This window comes from Stegodyphus dumicola, chromosome X1 (assembly GCF_044657685.1).
Source record: "Stegodyphus dumicola isolate Sdum_Otavi_A_Nest chromosome X1, ASM4465768v1".
NCBI lineage: Eukaryota > Metazoa > Arthropoda > Arachnida > Araneae > Eresidae > Stegodyphus > Stegodyphus dumicola.
The window spans coordinates 260,087,057-260,108,018 of record NC_140780.1 but is presented as its reverse complement, the minus strand read 5'-3'; positions in this window follow the sequence as shown (position 1 = coordinate 260,108,018).

Below are 20,962 nucleotides of genomic sequence, written 5' to 3'. Positions count from 1 at the left end.
TATATCTAATATACAGTGCACTATTATGCTAATAAGCAATCTTTATTTTCAAATCCTTGCATTATATGTTAGTGATTATGGGTGGTCTATTATTCATCTGTTTTCTTATCCGTCATGACGACTATACTAAGACTGTTAATCAAGGTTCAAATGTATCCCTGTCTCCCGTAATTTTAAAGAAATATTTGAAGGAAAGACAGATTAAATTACATAATAATTATCCGTACTTTGCTTGTGTGTTTACAGTAGACATAATACTTAACAACTAGTATGCTTGAAAATGCCCAAGTGGGATTTGAATGGCTTCAATAACACATACTGGAAAATTAAATAAAAGTATTATAAAAATATTGCTCCCATTTTAAATAATAGTTGTGTAATAAAAAATATTTTTAATTTTTTTTAAATTTCATCTCTTTGACCTTTAAAATGAAGAGGTCATGTTTCTGGTTTATATTATGCGAAAACCTGAAAAGCAAATAACAACTACATTAAATTTAAAAATGTTTCCAAATTTCACACATCTGCAAGAAACTAATAAGGTCAACAATGCCTTATTAACTGAATTTGTTGGCAGATGATGATTCAAATCTGAATATAGGAGACATGCAAACAGTATAAAAGCACACCAAATTTATATCAGTGTGCGAGTCATCGTATGTGTGAATGAGTACCTACTATAAAATTAAGTATAAATCTTACTCTGAACTACTTAGTATGCTTATGCGCTAATTTTTGCATTTTCTTAATTCATATATTTAATTTAGCATTATTACAAAATTAAATAATTATTACAAAATTTTTCTTTTCGAAAAAATTAGAACAGTAAGGAAACAAATCATTCCTTAAAACTTTTTTCTTAATGTTATATTATATGGAAATTTAGGAAATGTTAAAAAAAAGTTAATGAACTGTATGTGTGTTAAGAAAGATGATACTGTGACATAATACATAAACATACTTGCAATTATAAATATATCAGATTTACTGAAATGGGAAAATATATACATACCTGAAAGCAATCTTTGAAATAGCATTTGGTTTTGAGCTCTTACGCTATCCACTGGGGCATTTGTATTTACACTGACTTCCTTTACCCATTTTTTGCACTCTTCAGTTGAATTTATACTTGATCGTATTATTCAGCTTTCCAATTGTTGGAGCAGTACAGCAAAAAATTATATAAACACATTAAATCACATTTTAACACATATCATATTTTAACACATTAAAACATTATATATTTAGATTACACTCTAAGAAGATTTAAAAGCCAGATTTGGTTACAATCAGTTGGCGACACATCTACCATATACCGGCCCACCAACGGCCGAGCGGTAAAGTCGCTGAACGTTGGTAGTTCGGGTTAACGAGCCAGTTACCCTGAGAAAGTCTTCCACGAAGGCAACCCTCCCCTTAGCCAGATAGCCGTCGAGGCTTTGCCGTAACTAAAACAAACCAAACCCAACTACCATATACCGTATTTATCTTCTTTCCAAATCACGCCAACATAGTAATTATGCCAATTTTTTTTCTGGGCATGCGCAGTATGCGATATTCGTTTAACACTGTTCAACTCAATATGCGGTCTGCCATTACGCGAACGAGACGGGAAAAGAAATTTTTAAAAAATCAAGCTTGCTTCTTTTTATGAATTAAAGCTCAGCATAGAATAAAGAAATGTAAAGAAAGAAAAATGTGTGAAATTATATGATGAAAAACACAATAGATCTCATTCTTACCAACTCGAAACAAAATCAGATAAAGGTAAGGTCATGCAGGCAATTTTGCCTGGAAGGTGTAAAGAAGATGTTCAGATTAGTAATTAAAAACCAAAACTTTATACAGTACATTGCTGCAAACGTGCACTGTAATACTTCCATTCTCTGATAAGGATAATTTAAAACTAGTTCGTATTCTATTAGATAATGTTTATGCTTCTTTTTATGAATTAAAGCTCAGCATAGAATAAAGAAATGTAAAGAAAGAAAAATGTGTGAAATTATATGATGAAAAACACAATAGATCTCATTCTTACCAACTCGAAACAAAATCAGATAAAGGTAAGGTCATGCAGGCAATTTTGCCTGGAAGGTGTAAAGAAGATGTTCAGATTAGTAATTAAAAACCAAAACTTTATACAGTACATTGCTGCAAACGTGCACTGTAATACTTCCATTCTCTGATAAGGATAATTTAAAACTAGTTCGTATTCTATTAGATAATGTTTATGCTTCTTTTTATGAATTAAAGCTCAGCATAGAATAAAGAAATGTAAAGAAAGAAAAATGTGTGAAATTATATGATGAAAAACACAATAGATCTCATTCTTACCAACTCGAAACAAAATCAGATAAAGGTAAGGTCATGCAGGCAATTTTGCCTGGAAGGTGTAAAGAAGATGTTCAGATTAGTAATTAAAAACCAAAACTTTATACAGTACATTGCTGCAAACGTGCACTGTAATACTTCCATTCTCTGATAAGGATAAATTTAAAACTAGTTCGTATTCTATTAGATAATGTTTATGAGAAGTTTTATAATACGGGCCATATCAGAAAAGTGTAAATTACCTGTTACTCGAAAAGAGACTTTGTCGGTATTTGCCTTTGTCGGTTACAAGGCAACAGAACGAACTTGTGAAAGTCAAAATCGAAAACAGAAATGAACCATCCCTAAATATAGAAACTAACCAAATATGCGTAACTAATTTGCCTTTTCCTGATATCTTGGTTTCCAAAATTAACAATTATGTCCATATTTAATAATTCACCATCAGTCTGGCCTTGAAGGCACCATCCAAATATTGTTTCGGAAGCTATTAAGTGTATAAAACATTTAAGTCTACCTGTAATTATTTTATGATAGTAATCTGCACCAATCAGAATAGCAATATATTTGTCGCTGTACTCACAAGAATCAGCTAACTATAGCCCTTTTCTTTGTTAATGATAAATTGATTTCAACACAGCTAAAACAGTTTTGGGAATTAGAAGTACTGAGAATTGTACAATGGAAGGAAAATAGGGAAATAGATAATGATATTATAGAGAATTTAAACAGAACTATCAAATTAAGACACAATAACACGCCGAATAAATACTAATTCAGAAGTCAAACAACAAAAATCAGCGTTATATTCACAAAATTTTCACAGGACTAGTTTCGATGGTTTTACCGAACCATCATCTTCAGCTGCAAAACCGCAAATGAACAAGATAGGAAATAATGATTAGATAAGATAAGAAAGCCTGGACAAGAATAAGCAAGTGGCGCCATCTGTTGGCGAAACCAGAACTAAAACATAATTTCTCTAAAAGCCGAAGGCAAATTTGGATTGGAATTAGGATCGTTAACTAGAACAGAAAGATTTTTATGAATGTGAAATGCCTCTAGAAAATCCAGTTCTCCAATGGAAGATGTTTTTTGAATAATTTTGGCAGCAGAAAAATTGAAAGTGTGATTTTCGGACCAACAATGTTGAGCAACAGAAGACTTCTGTGTTTCCTTTTTTCTAACATATGCCTCATGTTCTTTGACGCGAAATTTTAAGGCTCTCTTAGTTTGACCAATGTAAATTAAACCACACTGGCAAGGAATCCTATAAATACCCCAGGAATTCATATCCGGAATGGGGTCCTTGAATATAGAAGTTGGAATTTTATTGATGGGAGAATAAACAACCCGAAAGTTAAATTTCTGCAAAATATGTGCAACTTTATAGCTAATTGATGGAAAGAAGGATTTATAGGATTCCTTGCCAGTGTGGTTTAATTTACATTGGTCAAACTAAGAGAGCCTTAAAATTTCGCGTCAAAGAACATGAGGCATATGTTAGAAAAAAGGAAACACAGAAGTCTTCTGTTGCTCAACATTGTTGGTCCGAAAATCACACTTTCAATTTTTCTGCTGCCAAAATTATTCAAAAAACATCTTCCATTGGAGAACTGGATTTTCTAGAGGCATTTAACATTCATAAAAATCTTTCTGTTCTAGTTAACGATCCTAATTCCAATCCAAATTTGCCTTCGGCTTTTAGAGAAATTATATTATTATTTTAGAGAAATTATGTTTTAGTTCTGGTTTCGCCAACAGATGGCGCCACTTGCTTATTCTTGTCCAGGCTTTCTTATCTTATCTAATCATTATTTCCTATCTTGTTCATTTGCGGTTTTGCAGCTGAAGATGATGGTTCGGTAAAACCATCGAAACTAGTCCTGTGAAAATTTTGTGAATATAACGCTGATTTTTGTTGTTTGACTTCTGAATTAGAACTATCAAATATAAAGAAAAGCGGTGAGAGGTTAAATTGCGTTGGAATGAAAATTTAACTGATTTAAAAAAGAATAGGTAAATGCCGAACAGCAGTATTAGTGAGTTATAGAACAGCATTTAAAAAGGGGTATAGCTTGTAGGGATTTATATTTATATTTCGCTAACAAGTTTAATTTTAAGCTTGCCTATAAGCCTTCATTCCCCTAATTGTCAGTGCCACAATATTTTAATTTGGTAGCGCGCGTGAAGTAATGCAAATTCTACTTCGAGAAGAAAAGGTTTACATACCGAGTTCTAGAAGGGAAAAATAGAGAGTTTGGCAAGCGCTGTTACCACTATAGCGTGAGCTTCTATTTCTGCATTTATTGCTGATTAACGTGGCGTGACAGCTATTACTTTACTGCCACTAGTTTTCGACAAGGTTTTAAGTAACAGGAGTATCTGAGCCTCGTAGAGTAATTTTTACTACTTGTTAATATTTTCGAATTTTAGTTTAGTTCTTGTTATTTGAGTTACCGCTCGAGTGAAGCGGAGTGTGTTAGCGTCAAGCCGAAGCATTGTGAATTTTAAAGAGTTTAATAAAGGGTACTTTTAACCTTTATCCTGTGTTGTTTCTGCACATACTTCAGTTGTCACTTTAGAAGACAGACAAGTGGTTCTTATATCTGGCGCCCGAATTTCTACTCAAATCCAATGGCGAAAGATAAGGAAGGACAATAATTCCGACAAGACTAGAAGTCGCAGGCCCGATGGTGACCAGCCCTTTTGATGTGTTTGGTTTTCTAATACAGACAATGAGAGCATCCGTTAAGCCAGCAGTGGTGTTCGACAGTAAGAACTCCGTCACCACATTTCCGGAAGCCCTTGACAACTCTTTCCAGTTGTATCCTGTGCCCAAAAGACAGAAGGTAGCTATTGCTTTGAGTGCTCTCCGAGGACAGGCGGAGTCATGGTGGAAAGGCATTGGGAAATTCTTTACTTGGAGAAGTCGGAAACCTCACCTACAGTCTTGAAAATTTTTTAAAGCAGCACTCTTAAAGGCCTTCCACTAGTTAAGAATCGCACGAAACTCTAAGCCGAACTGTACAGCTTTTACCAAGGGAAAATTGGGGATCTCACGGAGTTTATTCTTCGTAAGGTCATGCTAGTAAATACGCTGTACGGTAGGAAGTCGGATAAGTCATTGAAATTATATTGCCAAGGACGGCAATTATATTGCCCGGAGCACAAGATTTTGTGGAGCTAAGAAGCCCAAGGACACTTGAAGAATTTCTTGAATTAGCCGTAAAATTCCAGAATCGGCAGAGAGCGGAAAGCATAGCAAAATCCCTGTGCATCGCAAAATCCATCTAAGGTGCATTTAAATAGAGTTCTAGCAAATAATTCGCTATTACCTGTAATACAGGTTCTTCTTAACAACGTACCCGTAGAAACACACGTGGATACCGACGCGCAAGGAAACTTTTAAATCAAAGTTTCCATTATCGGAATTTTCGAAAAGTAAGGCTATTTAAAAATAGTACAACGGAAATCATAGCAACACAAGATAAAGTTTGTGAATGCGTCGGGAAGCTATCGCTTAACGTACAGGTGAAAGATGAAAATTTGAAAGTTTTATTTTTCGTGGTGAAAAATTTACAAAATAAAGTAATTTTAGATACGGAATTCCTTAGGGCCGCGACTGCAAAAATCGATTTTTCAAACAACTTCCTTATTCTCGATATGGTGCCAAGGGTGGTGGGAGACGAAAACGTACCAGAAGTCGACCTCCAGCATCTAAAAGCAAGGTGAAAGAGCCAAGCTGGAAGAACTCGTAAGTAAATTTTCCACATTATTTTCTGAAAAGCCCGGGAGTACACAGATAGTCACTCATACTATTGAATTAAAATCAAGCGAACCGTGTAAACTGAAATCTTATCGATATAATAAGGAAAAGGAAGCCATAAAAAACACCATATACAACAGAGACTAAAAATAAGATAATAACACCTATCAATAGTGAATATGCTATCTCAGTTGTGCTATGCAGAAAGAGAAATAATTTGCGCCCTCGGATCCAAAATCCTGGCATTTTGCTATTGATTACAGAAAATTAAATAGCATGACTAAATTTCCTGTTAACCCTTTACCGGTAATGGAAGAAATAATAAGAAAAATTGGATGTGCAAAATTCATGACCACTCTTGATCTTACTTCAGGCTACTTTCAAATAGCCATGAGGTGTGAGGTGTATTTAATTATGGCAAAGCACACTAGGGCTATCTGCCTAAGGGGAGGGATGCCTTCGTGGAGGACTTTCTGAGGGAAACTGGCTCGTATACACGTTACACATGGGTAAAACCACGAAAACGCCCATGCAGCCAGCCCGTTCGCGGGATTCGAACCTCGGACCGAACTACCAGTGTTCAGCGACTTTACCGCTCGGACGCTGGTGGGCCCTCAAATAGCCATGAAACCAAAAGACGTGAATAAAACGGCGTTTAGTACAAAATCGGGCACTTATGTGTTTTTACGGATGCCGTTTGGAATTTGTGGGCCCCCCATCAGCTTTTCAACGCGCTATGGACAGTATTCTACATACTGTCCTCGGGATGTCTACACTAATATATTTGGATGACATCATTATAACTTGCGACACCATTGAGGAAAATGTCAAAGATATCCACGAAGTTTTTTCATTATTAAAGGAAGCGCAGGGTTAACTGTCAATGCATCAAAACGTAAGTTCGCAACGAAAGAATTACGATATCTCGGGTGCAAAATTTTAGCTAAGATTACCGAGACTGAGGATTCTAAAATAAAAGCAATAAAAAATTATCCTCCGCCAAAGAACGGCAAAGAAACTCATCTTTTCCTGGTATGTGCTCGTATTACCGTTCTTCTATCCAAAATTTTGCCAATATTGTTGAGCTCTTGTTAGTGTTACCAACGGAAGAAATCAAAGTTTGCGTGGGCAGCGGAGGCAAACACGGCTTTTGAACAATTAAAAACAGCTCTAATTAATGCCCCAATGTTAAAATTCCCGGAAGGGGACGAGAACTTGCAGATCGCGGCTGATGCTTCAGATTACGCCGTGGATGCAGTTTTAGTGCAAAAAGGGCATCCCTTGCCATTTTGAAGTAAAGCGTGAAACGCGACACAACGGTATTATACAGCGACCGAACGAGAAACGTTAGCCGTGTTAATGGCAGTTCAGGAGTTCTGGGTTGGTTTTATTTCGGGAAAACAACAGTTGCTATCTATTCAGACCATGCGGCAGTAGGTAGACTATATTCTGGAAATAATTTAACTTTCAGCTTAATTAGATGACCCTTAAAGTTACAAGAGTACACCTTAATAATTAAGCATAATCCCGGTAACGAAAATACCATGGCCGACGGGTTTTCAAGAATGAAAATGGATGCAAATGGTGATCAAATAAAATGTGCTATGTTAACTTCTAAAGTTTTAGATTCCCTTAAAACAATACTTTCTCAGTTGCTAAACGATCCAGAATTGGATAATATCTATGCTTATTTAAAGGATCCAGATAATTTTTAAGATGCAGACCTTGCTGCAATTAGAAATAGGAACCAAATTTCCGAGATTATAGATAATTTGTTGTTCTATACTAAATCGACAAATGAAAACTATGAATATAGGCCAATCATCCCAGTCACACTACAGCTAAGCATTTTGCAGGAAGTGCATGTCGCGCCAACGACTGGCCACTTAGGGATAAGGAAAACGGTGCGTAGTGTTCGTAAAAAGAAATTCAAATTAAAACTAAGGTTATCTTAAGTTATCCAAATGATTAATGATTAATGCAAGACTAAAACAACGCGGAAGACAGACTGCTGTCGTAGAATATCGAACTAATAACCTGACCTTTAGCAGGAGGAACACGCTCGGTCTAAACAATCTAAAACTTTCCTTTAAATACTCTCTTTTTCTGTCTCATTTGAACGCCCGCGAACTGAAATTAGCATTCTGGCAGGAAAACGGAAAGGAAGAACGCTAAGCAAAGATACTTAACATAAAATAACTGGTTAGATAAAATAAATAAATAACTTACAACCCTATCAGAATTACTCAATTAAGGTTAAAAAAGCAGTTCATATACTAAGATAGTAAACATTTGATTAAAAAAGTTAGTATCAGTTAACGTATTAGGAAAGTATTACTTAAGGATTAGGAAAGTATTACTTAAAGATTAGAAAAGTAAGTATCAGTTATAACTAAAATGCATATCATTACTCATTAAGAACTCAGAACAAAGTTTAATGGGTTTTATAACTTTAAACAAGATTCGAAATAGAAAAGTACTGCAAAACCTTTACGCAAAATCATATTATCCCATATATTTTTTAAAATTTAACTCTATTACTGTTAGTTGGGTTATCAATTATAATTCTTCAAGTTAAATATGAATATATTGTAAGAATCGTAGTGACTTGTAAACTCTGGATTAGAACTTACTGGCCTCATATTAATTAATATTGGCTTTACTATATCCGATTCAATTCTGATTGTAAATTGTCATCAATGATATCCTCACCAATCTTTTACTTCGATTTAACTCTTTTAAATTAAGTTACAACTTCTAAACTGAATTTTTAGTCGATGCAAGATGTCTTAGTTTCTCTCTCAAATTGAGCAACGAATGACCATTGATTAAGTACATTCATCTGTCAACTCTGTCCCCCTTGACGGTACAGACTGTTAGTTAGTAGATTTTCCACCGAGCAAGCATTATTCCGTTCGATTTTCGCCATCTCGGTGACGTTACAGGGTAGTCTCCATCAAAACTGAGAGCGGAACTAAGCGAAGTCGTACTGTCACCTGTTGTGTGTATGGTGTTCTAGGCTGTCTTGCCAACGACAGGCGCAATCTTGCTCTCCTTGCCGCGATGAATTTCGTGGGCTTATTCTGATGTTACTGTCAGACAAGTGAGATAAGTCACAAGAACAACAATATACACATGCATAGGCATATCGAATGCATTTTTTGAAGTACGTTTATAATGAAAATTTTTGAAAACTATAATATAGCTTTTGTGTTGGACCGAATGTATATTTTTAAAAATGCATTTGCAGATACTACCAAAGGTAAAAGTGGGGAGCTCCTCAGTATCGACTTACATGTTGAAATAAACATTTCCCCAATAATTTCGTTTAAATTACTAGCTTTTTAAATTTATCATCTACATTTTAGATATGTTCATGGTAAGCAATAGGTTAAATTGTACCTCTTCATGCCGATATAAATTAAAATAAAGTGTACCGGATGATTATACCTGTACCTGTTCGCCCTCGAAATCGATAGAATCTTAATTAAAATATAAGTCAAAAAGAAGGTTGTTGTTTTGCCTATTTGTATGTTTTACTTTGGGCGTGTTTCTCTTCTCTCTTGAAAGAGTTAAATTGTCTAAATATATTTTTAGCTATGACTGTATGAGTAGGTTTTCTTTTGAAGTTAAAATAAGTTATCAGAATATAATACGTATTAAAATGCTTAGCTTCCTTTATAAGATGGTTATGGTTTCGAGAAGGACGTTTTATGGAAAAAATATCACCTTAAGTCTCAGCCACCATAGGCCCAACAAGTAGCTGCATAGTTAAGACCGTTATATACTGGTAGCTCAGTCGGGGCTCGAACCCAGGCGAAAGGATGCTCTGCACGGTTTGTTTTCGCGGCTTTCCCCACGCGTAATAATAATATTCCTTAGAAAGTCCCCTTAGAAAGTTACACTTTCAGTTTTTTATCCTTAGAAAGGTCCTCCACGAATGCATCTCTCACTAAAATGACAGCCTTATATGCTTTGTTATATTAAAATAATCTAATCGAACCAGGCCAAACGGATGATCTTTTAAAGTCATATTTTGTTTCATTCTGATATCGTGATGATGTAAATCATATCTTTTGTCTTCAAAGTAGTTTTCTAAATTTAATTGCAGGATTATAAGTGAGGTTCTTATTTTCTTCAATCTACTAATTTTAAATTACAAAAGAGCACAGTTGTCGTCTCTTTTCCAGTAACTTATATGATGAAGGCGTGTAATTTCAGTCAAAAACGTAATGACTGATATATAAGCACAAATAAGCACTGATATCCGAATTTGCGTGCAATGAAAGCTTTCCATGGCTATCTTGTAAAGTTTCATTTCCTACGCTTAGCATTTTATTGCGAACAATTTTATCTCTTCACTGCCTTAACTATGTGTGCGAATGTAACAAATTATGAAACACGTCCAAGAGATGAGCCGCGTGATTTCACCCAGAAAAAGGTGGAAGTGGTCTTGAGCAGCCGTCTGCTGCAATTTCCTGCCAGAAGATGAACAACCTCTTCCAAGGTCTGATTCTAGTCATCGCCTTTGCTTGTTTTCGCAAGTAACTGGACCATGGAAATGATACACTTCCCTACTTCATGCAGCAATATCGACTTATTTTTGTTTTTGATTTATAATTCTGTGCTTAAATATTTGCGATTTTCAGAAAACGTTTTTGGACACTTAGAAGTTTACTTCCTGTCTGGTTATATACCGAAGAAAGTAAATTAATTTTTTAGAAAGGAAATGTCGAAATAGCAGACGTTCTACAAAAATTAGAATATTTGTCTTGTAAAAATTTAATTTTTATTTTAGGCGGAATTAATTAAAAAAAACCACTGCTCAGACATTAAATTTTTGAATCACTTGAAATAATTAAGGAAATGATATGTTCAAACATAATGTGAAGAAGACTTACATCCAAGCAGATGTTAATGTAATTCTGTTCAGCGGCTTTAGTGCTGCAGCGGTTACAAATGTTGAGATCTTGGACTCAATTCCTGGAGGAAGCTAAAGTGTTAGAGCTAGATTGTTGCTCTAGAATTAAAAGTGGAATTTCGGTATGGTAGGGTAACCATCTTAAATGTTGGCGTGCATTGTGTGCTTCCGGATCCTAAACGGAGAGAGGAATACAAAGCCATACTTGGTCAGCTAGAACATTAACGCATTAGGACGGTCTGATCATAGATGTAGAGTATCCATCTGCAGGGTACGAAATTCTGCATTCAAATCCCAGTCGAAATCCGGCTCTTAAAACTTTCTTTAATAAAGTCCATCGTTCCACTAATAAATTTTCTTATAATGAAAATAGTAAATTAGAGATAAATTTTAAAATATTGAATATCAGGCTTTCTTTGCTCATCATAGTCTTTACTATTTTCGCATAATGTAATGCAAATTTAATTTCACACCAGATGAAAATATTAAGACTTGCTTCTGAAATTTAATTCCTATTTTAATGAACAAATGCAACATTTGCAAGAAAGTTATGATTGTCCAGCACAGCTCTTTACTGAAAACTAATAATTGTAAATGAACGTAAGGCAAGATAATAGAAGGGGAAAATCTTTTTGTATTTTTATTTATTTATAAGCTGGCAGAATGACATTTAAGTCTTTATAGAACCACCATGCAGTTTATTTCAAAATTTTGATTGGAGTCTGTAACTTGAGGAACCATCAGAGGTCTTCGAGAGTTTTCTTTAGTCCATAATATCTTCCCTTAATAATATTCTAGCGTCTTAAACTTTCTTTATTGTTTTGCTGTAACAAAGCAGGTGCTTTGTTCTCAGTTGTAAATGAAATATGCTATTTAATATAAAGAAAATCATCTAAAACGTTACTTCGCTCTAAACTGTTAACAAATTAATTCAGAAATAGTAATGACTGGTAAGGGAAAGATATAGTTTAGATTTTATTTTTTGACAAAAATTGAATTTGGTTTCCTTTTTTCACTCACATAAAATTCCTGCATAGCACTTTTAGATTTATTTCTTCGTTCATTTAAAAACCGTCCCTCAATTTTCCCTGATTTTTTAATCAGCTTCTTTAATTTTTGATTTAACACTTCGATAAGATGCATACATACATGCATCCATATCAGATAAATTTGTTTGAATTTTCTGTCATAGTGCGGAGAAATTTTGCTCTGTAATTATAATACAATTAATACGATGTGTTTGCAATTCGTGTTGCTATTATAATTTCTGAATTTCATCAGATCTATAATTAAGTTGCTGTATAATAGTTTCTTTTCGGGCTATTTATTTTCATGTATCGCCATTTGGGAGAATGATACAGTTTTCAGAATAAGATGTTATATGCAACTGACAAAATTAAAATACGCAATCGGAAGTGGAAATAATAATTATAAAGTAAGAAAAAGCATTTGAAATTTGTACAGTTCTTGGTCAAAGAACTCTAACGACAAGAACTAGTTTCGAAATTAATGTTAGCGATCTGAGTTAAAACTGAGAATGTTAGTAACAATTTCGAAATGAAGCCGAAAACTGTTCTACGTTTTTTCTCCCGGATAACAGTATCATTAATTCAAAACTTGTAAGGTAAACCAATGAAGAAAAGTTCATTGTTTTTTTTAATTTTCACTTTCAGTCCATTTTAGGTAATTTTGGTGAAAAAAATACTAGGAACGCTTAAAACATTCTTCAAGATACATTCTTATTAGAGTATAATTTAATTCCCCCCCCCATATAGTTTATTTAACTTAAGTTAGACCACAAACTTCGTGAGAATACTTAAAAGAATTCTTCAAAATACATTCTTTTCTGAGCATAATTGAATTTTTTCCCTTATAGTTTGTTCAACATAAGTTAGATCACAAACTTCGTAACACCTATATTAATTCGCAAATACTATCTAATACCTGTAGTCTAGAATTTTTATACCCCCCTTTTCTATCGATTCTAACTTTTTTCAAAATTCAAGTGAATCTTTTAACCTTTGCGGCAAATAGACTTTTGCTTTTAATTCCTATAAATTTTTGCAATCTGAGTTGTAGGGTTCCCATTATGTAGAAGTTTAAATTAATATATTTAAGATCATACTAGATTGAGAAAGCGGCTTACCACTCCAGTCCGAGTTGAGTCCGGAGAAGGTTAAAATAAAAGACTTTTAACTAAATTTTTAAATTAAGCAGGAGCACCATTTGTTCGTGCAGATAAACTGCGGCATTTGCGTGTGCTTAAAACAAGTTGAAATTTAAATTCAATTAAAGTACTCGGAGACTACAAAATGATTTAGTTCACTGAAATATTTTAAAGGCGCATTTTTAACGTCGGGCGGCAAAATGACCAAAGTCAAAATAATCTCTGCCAAGCCGAAGATAGGACATAAACTGCAGGGAAAGCTGTGAAAAGCTCTTACACTACAACATTCAAAACCCTCGACCTAAATACTCAAACAACTAATTTGCATTCTAGTGAGGACAATGAAAAAGAGATGTTATAGTAAAGGTTTAAATCAGAATAATTACTTAATTAACATAAAACATCTTATAAAGTGATTTTTATAGATTTTGAGCTTTGGCAATTTCTAATGAGAACCTAAAACCCATATTTACCCCTTAGTTTATTTTAAACCTGAAGAAGTATCGCAGTATTGTTTAAGGAAAAAATCTTTTATAAGCAAAATTCTTTTAACAGAGAAATTTTTGTTATAAGAAAACGCATTTTAATGAAGCTTGCTATTAGTGAAAATTATGATATACGTTAAAATGTACACTTATTGAAAATTAGAACTAGAAAGGCTAAAAGAATATGGATACATTTGTTGTTGCTGCATGAAATATTCTTTAAAAAGAATTATTGACATGTGTTTGTAAAGATATTGTTACGAATTTTGTATTAAGGTAGCTTATATTAGTAGCATTATAATTAAAATTGTTTTATTTTCCCGTGCAATGCAGCGCCTGATAAATTTTAAGAAATAGCTATGCCGAAAAAGTAAATATGTAAGAGCACGTGCATTTATCTTTGAATAAAGGGATATCTCTTTTACTTGTATTGAAATTGAGTAAATGTAATTGATGTAATTGAATGTGACCTAAGTTGAGAACACTGGATATAGTAGAAAGTGTATGCGTCCGCCGTAAAATATAGTTCTACCATTTCGAGAAATAATATTGTAAAATTTACGCTGTGATGTATGAATACTGTTGAACAAAGAGAACGGAAGGAAAAAATGTGTGAAACGATAGATTGCATTGCGTCCAGCGTTTTGTTTAAAAATTTGCTAAATCGCATCAATCATTCAATGACCAGCAGGGAGACATCCCCTTTTTTTTGGCATTATTGGCGAAACTGCAAATTCCAGCAACCCCGACCTCCCTCCACTTTTGACGAGAAAAGCAATTAAGGTATTCATTCATTCACTGTGCAGGAGGAGAAAAAAACAGTTGTTATGGTATGCGGTTCAAAACTTACAAAAGTCATTACAAACGAACTCGCTGCATACTACCAGTGTTTCACGGCTTAAGCAACTCTATGATTAATGCGCTTGACATGCAGATGATTCCATCTAAGGAAAGGAATAACCAGATTTTTTTCCATATGATATGCTTGTTGTTTTTATACCTTAAAGGAAATGTATGGTTTCTGCCTAACTTATACAGTCATTCACATATAATTCGCAGATTCTCAGTAAGCTGAATCAGTCTGCTTTTTATAAATTGAGAGATATAAAAACAATATATTCCTTTGCGCGAAACAAAAGACCCACCTTTCACACCCCGTCACGCACAGACGTTTCATTCGTCAAAGGATAAAAAATTTAATTTCAAAATACAAGCAAACTGTCGTTTAATACGATAAATGTTTTAAAAGGAATAAATGCACTTCTTAAGAACATAATTTTTTTTATACTTTGTGATGTTGCGTGGCCCCAACTTGCCCGCAACAATAGTAGTGACTGCTATGAACTAGAAATTACACAAACTCTTAAGAAGGGTTTAACTCCCTTTTTATTCCACTTTAGAACTTACAGATGCGTTCATTTTACGCTCACAAACTACGCCGACCCGGCGGTTAAATAAAAATCAGAAAGTACAACTAAAAATAAATAACAGGCTGGATAAATAAAGAGGTCACTACCTACGAGGCTCTATAAACGTGACTAACTTAACCGCGTTCTAAGATACAGCTGAGATTTCAACAAACTTTCTGAATAAGAAGTTGAAAGATTCAACTAACTGCCGAAGTAGGCACACAGGACGAAACGCGCGGTTCTTAAATTTCTACCTAGCAACCTTCACGCTCGTGAATCCAGAACACACCTACAAACTCGTTTCCCTTCTATTTAACTCAAAATACTTCTGCTAAAATTTTGAATACTCTGCGCGTTCTACTAAAATTTACATACTCTGGCATTGGCAATTCCAGGGGAAAGTAAAGGCTTCACAGGAAAGATAGCTTAAACTTAAAATAAATATAAACCCTACATTTGCCGCTGCCAGAATATGGTAAACTTGGAAGCAGGTCCTAGAAACGACCTGTTGAAAAGTCTCCACATTCTGAACTAAAACTGAAGAGCCTCGTTTACATAAAACAAACTGTTTTCTCAAAAATTAGAATAAATTTCTGTAGATACATAATTTTACCATCTCTTCTTACAGGAATCTTTCCTAGTCTTCAGCAATCAACCTCTTCTCTTCCTTCCAGCGTCTGGAAGGAATAAGTATCAGTATCTTCTAAATACATTATGATTTACACTTTCTTAACACTGAATAAAGTTTTCGTTTTTGATCGTTTTATTTTCCTTAATTACTGCTTAATTCACATTCATTCAAGTATTCAAACATGAATTTAACTTTACCCTGGTTCTCCACCATGTGTGGTGTCAAGCGGGAATATTCGTGTTTTAGTATTACAACACTTCCCCTAACCACAATGATTTGTTAGAATTCAACGACCAAATAGACACACCTTAATCGACATACTGAAACTCGATGAGCTATGTTTAACATTCTTAAAATTCAAGTGTAGGTGGAGAACCCTACAAAACACATTCATTCTAGTATTCCCCCTCATTCATCTTTAGCCATGCGGGCTTTCGCTCTAAAGCATGATTTTATCTACAGTTTAATACTTAAATTTGAATTCATTTCTTTCGAGTATTTACTTTTAGCATCTAAAATTTTATGCTTCTAGACTAAATTCTACTTTTACATAACTTTCAAGTATTTACATATATTTACAAGATTCTAATACATACGATTTTTACAATTTACCATACAATGAATAAGATAAAAATAAAATTTTTACTTCACGCTTTCTTCGCCAAGCTGGCCGCACTGAAACTAAATTTCTCATTAATACAAGAATACGAAGTTATTTTACTTTCGGCCAAATTTTGGATTTAACATAAAAGAATTAGTCTTTCGATCAACAGGAACTGCTTGCTCTTAGATTTTATACTTAAAGGAAATAATACTTTTACCTTAGCTAAATAAAGTAAAACAAAACTAAGTCTCAACCGAGACAAATTGACTTCCGTCAAAACATAGAACTTCGTATTTTAGCATAACATTTCGGAACAAAAGAAAAAAATAGAAGATTTTAACTTATCTTTGAGTTTTCGATGATTGGAACTCCGACATCAACTTCTGGCAGAACTCCTCCCACGTTATGGAATTCATAGAAGTCAATCGTCTTCTTTGGGTTCTTCGAGTTTCGTCCATGGCGATTTTTCTTTTTCGCCCTCTGTACGCCGGCATCTTGGAGTGGTAGTCGTCGGGTTCCTGTCTTTTCCGTTTTGCCCCTGGACGGCTGGTCTTGGCGGCCTCCGGTCTGGAATCGTGCTTGAATTTCTTCTGTTGGTGGTGGTCTTTTCGTTTCTCCTGCTGTCTTTTTGTTCGCGTGAACGGCGGCCTTGTTTGCTCCTGACTATCTGGCCCTGGAAGTGGTTTCCTCGACGCAGAATTTCTACTGCGGGACGTTGTAACTGGTCTTTTCCTCTTTACCAAACATTCTTTACACGGCGGCGTTGATTTCTGTATTTCTTAAATGCTGGAGTCTGAACATTTTACTTTCTTCTTTTCGGAACCGTAGCATGACTTGTAAAAGGGCTAGGTTCCTCTTCTGTTCTCTGCTTCTTGGATGGTGGAGCGGGTGACGTTACTTCTGGACCTTCCACTTCGTTTGCGCTTGAGTCCTGCAAGGAACTTTTAAGGATTTCAAAATCCTTTTGATTATAATATTTTTTCACCTGGTCGCGACTTGCTTTACAGATTTCTCCTCTCTCGTTCTTAAGGTACAATACGACTCCCTTGATTTCCTAAATTACATAGGGGCCTTCAAATTTTGGAGCTAACTTTCCAGTAAAATTGTCTGGGGCACTTGATAAAGAAAATTTCCGCTTTAACATTTTATCCCCAACTTTAAAATCTGCTTCACGGCGTTTTCGATCATAATACAATTTCTGTCTATTTCTTGCCGTATCCGAACTTTTAACCGCCTGATCAATGAGTTTTTGTACATCATTTGTTTGAATTATTGCTCTCTTTGTTGCACAAAGAATAATTTATCTAGTGGCGTAATTAACTTCCGTCCTAAAAATAATTCTGCTGGAGTTTTTCCCGTAGTATCATGATTCGCTGTTCTTAAAGCATAAGCTAACTCATTTATGTAGCCATCCCAGCGCTTGTGATGTGTGCTAACATAACTTCGAATTATTTTCACAATATTTTATTAACTCTTTCTGCGATGTTTGCCTGTGGTCTATACGGAACCATTTTGATATGGCGTATGCCAAGTTCAGTGCAAATGTTTTCAAATATTTGGCTAACAAATTGTTTACCGTTATCGCTAATGAATTTTATCGGTGCACCGTATTTTAAAATGTATCTGTGTAAGAATGCATCTGCGACTGTTTTGGCTGACGCGCGTTTAAGTGGAACAATTTCTGTCCATTTTGAAAAATGATCTACAATTACTAAAAGAAAACGATTTTTATTTAATTCACTCTGGGGGAAAGGACCAAGAAGATCTATGCCTAAAATTTCATTCGGAAATGTAGCGCGAATGCTATTTATGTACCTGGCCGGGCTGTAATTAATATCATTTATTAACTGACATTGATTGCAGGACCTGACATACGCAGTTACTATTTTGTATAATTGCGGGAAATGTACCGCCTCGCGTACCCTTTTTAAAGTCTTTCTGACGCCTAAATGACCCGCCGTTTTCGCGTCGTGTAATTCCTTCAAAATGCTTAATCGAAGCGAGGCTGGGATGACTGGCTTATACTCAAGATTTTCGTTTGTTGTTTTCGTATAGAATAATAAATTATCTATTATTTCATAGTTTTTTGCTCTACTTCTTATTGAATCGATATCTGTTGTTCAAAGCTTTCGGGGTCTTTCAAATACGCATAGATACTTCCAAATTCAGGATCAGCTTTCAATTCAGCAATAATTGTTTCTCTAGAATCTAAAATTTTTGAAGTCAACACAGCGCATTTGAGTTCATTTTCATCATCGTCCAGTTTCATACGAGATAGTCCGTCAGCAACATTGTTTTCCTTACCCGGTTTATATTTAATTACTAGATTATACTCTTGAAGTTTTAAAGCCCATCTTATTAACCTGGGCGTTAGGTTTCTCCCCGAGTAAAGTCTACCAACAGCTGCATGATCCGAAAAGACTGTTACTGGTGCTTTGCCGAAATAAACTCGAAATTTGTGTACAGCCATTAATACGGCTAATGTTTCTCTCTCTGTAGCTGTATAATTCCTTTGCGTATGTTTCAACGTTTTACTAAAAAATGCCAAAGGATGGCCATTTTGCATAAGAACCGCACCCACAGCATAGTCCGAAAGCAAATGGATGGGATTCCCAAGCTAAGGTCTGTCATCTCGCCGCTTTTCAGAGAGCATACCCTGCGAATATTTTTTAAACGCTTCCAGAAAAACAGGGAGTGAACTTTGAAGTTCTGTCCAGCGCGTTGGAGCTGCGCTTTGGCGAGAAGTGTTGAAAAGATTACAGCAGGCTGCATTTAAAATGCCGTCAACAAACGCCCCACGGAAACTCTACAAGAACTTGCCAGGGATGTTGAAAGGCTGTCTCATCTCGCCTTTTCAGAATGCTCGACAGATGCCTGTCCCTTCAGTTTTTCATTGACGGCATCCAGGATCCTGAAATATAAAAAGATCTACAAATAGCGGATGTCAAGGATTTAAAAGCGCTCTAGTGTAAGCTATGGAATTCGTGGCAGCCCAGGAAGCAACTCGTACAGACTGCCATCCAATCAAAGCTGCTCAAGTCCAGGAGCCAGTGGATGAAGTCACTGATCCTCTAGACGATTTAACCAGACAACTCAATGCCTTCAGACGGAATATTAAGGACAGGAAACCTACCCTAAAGTACTGGAATTGCGGTGCTGAATGCTACATACGAAGAAACTGCAGAACACCTCAGGGCACTGGTGTTAAGAACGCTCCTAGCAAGAAGGATGGAAACTAATCAGTGGCCATCTCGCGAAACGACGTTGCCAGATAATGAGAAGCCCCATTTTAAAGCGCTTCAGATATCCGGGGCGGCAGTATTGGGCTCTTTATCATGGGACATATCAATGGAGTTCCCTGCAACATGACCATCGATACAAGAGCCAAGCTTACCATCATCAGAAAAGATTTGGTTTAACAACTTATCTGGATGCCGCCCTGCGTTACCCTGCAGACTGTGTCCGGAGAGAAGATCGACATCGACGGAAACGTAAACGTTAACATCACGTTTGGAAACGTTAACATCCGCCTATCATCAAACGGCATATGTGGCAGAGATTACAGATTCATGCCTACTTGGACTGGACTTTCTAAGGAAATACAATTTTCCTTGGACTTTAAAAATAACGAGCTGCACTCTGCCTCAGAGGACGTAGCCTTATTCGGGATTAATGATGAAAGATTTAAATCTGTCCACAAAGCCATAGCTCAAGACGATATGACAATACCAGCAAGAAGAAAATTTTTACTTCTTGGATCCGTGGCCGAAAACAGAAATTTCCGCTACGACATCAGAGAATATCCCAAGAACTGTAATAGCCCAAAAGGAGTACTAGTAGTCTCAGCATTCGTTGTACTATCGAGGATCGTTCTCCCGGCAAAAGTAGCCAAGGTAACTAACAAGGCGAGAATCATTAAGAATGGTGAAGTGGTTGCCGCATGTACTCCAGTCACCAGTCTTAAACGAAACAGGAAAATACAAGAAACCGTGTCTTCAAAAAGTATTACATCGGAGTTATTGCAAATTGCAAAATTAAGCGCTGAAGAGATTAACGTGCTTCCGAACGTGTCTTTCAAGAACTTCAAGATGTTCTCTCTAGCTCGTCTTCTGCGTGGGTCGAACTAGTTTGCGAGAACTTAGAATCGATACCGGGGATCATCCACCAATCAAGAAACATACAAGTCGTCTACCAATTGCTAAACAGGAAGAGGTAAGAACACTTTTAAAGGACATGCAAGAAAGCGATGTCATGAAGATTTCAGCAAGTCCATAGGCATCTCCCATTGTCCTCATCAGGATGAAAGACAGTTCAACCAGGTTTTGCGCTGACTATCGCCGGTTGAACGAGGTTACGAAGAAAGACAGCTACGCTCTTCCTCGAATTGACGTCATTCTGGACACTCTTTCTGGAAGCAAGTGGCTTTCGACGATAGATCTAAAGAGTGGATATTGGTAAGTAGAGATACATCTTGATGATCGAGAAAAGACGACTTTTACCACTGGACAAAAAAGTTTTGCAGTTCAATGTGATGCCGTTTGGACTGTGTAATGCGCCGGCAACAGTCGAACACCTCGAGAGACTGTTTCGAAAGATCTTTCCTACGAATCCTCTCTGATATACCTGGATGAAATCATTATCGTTG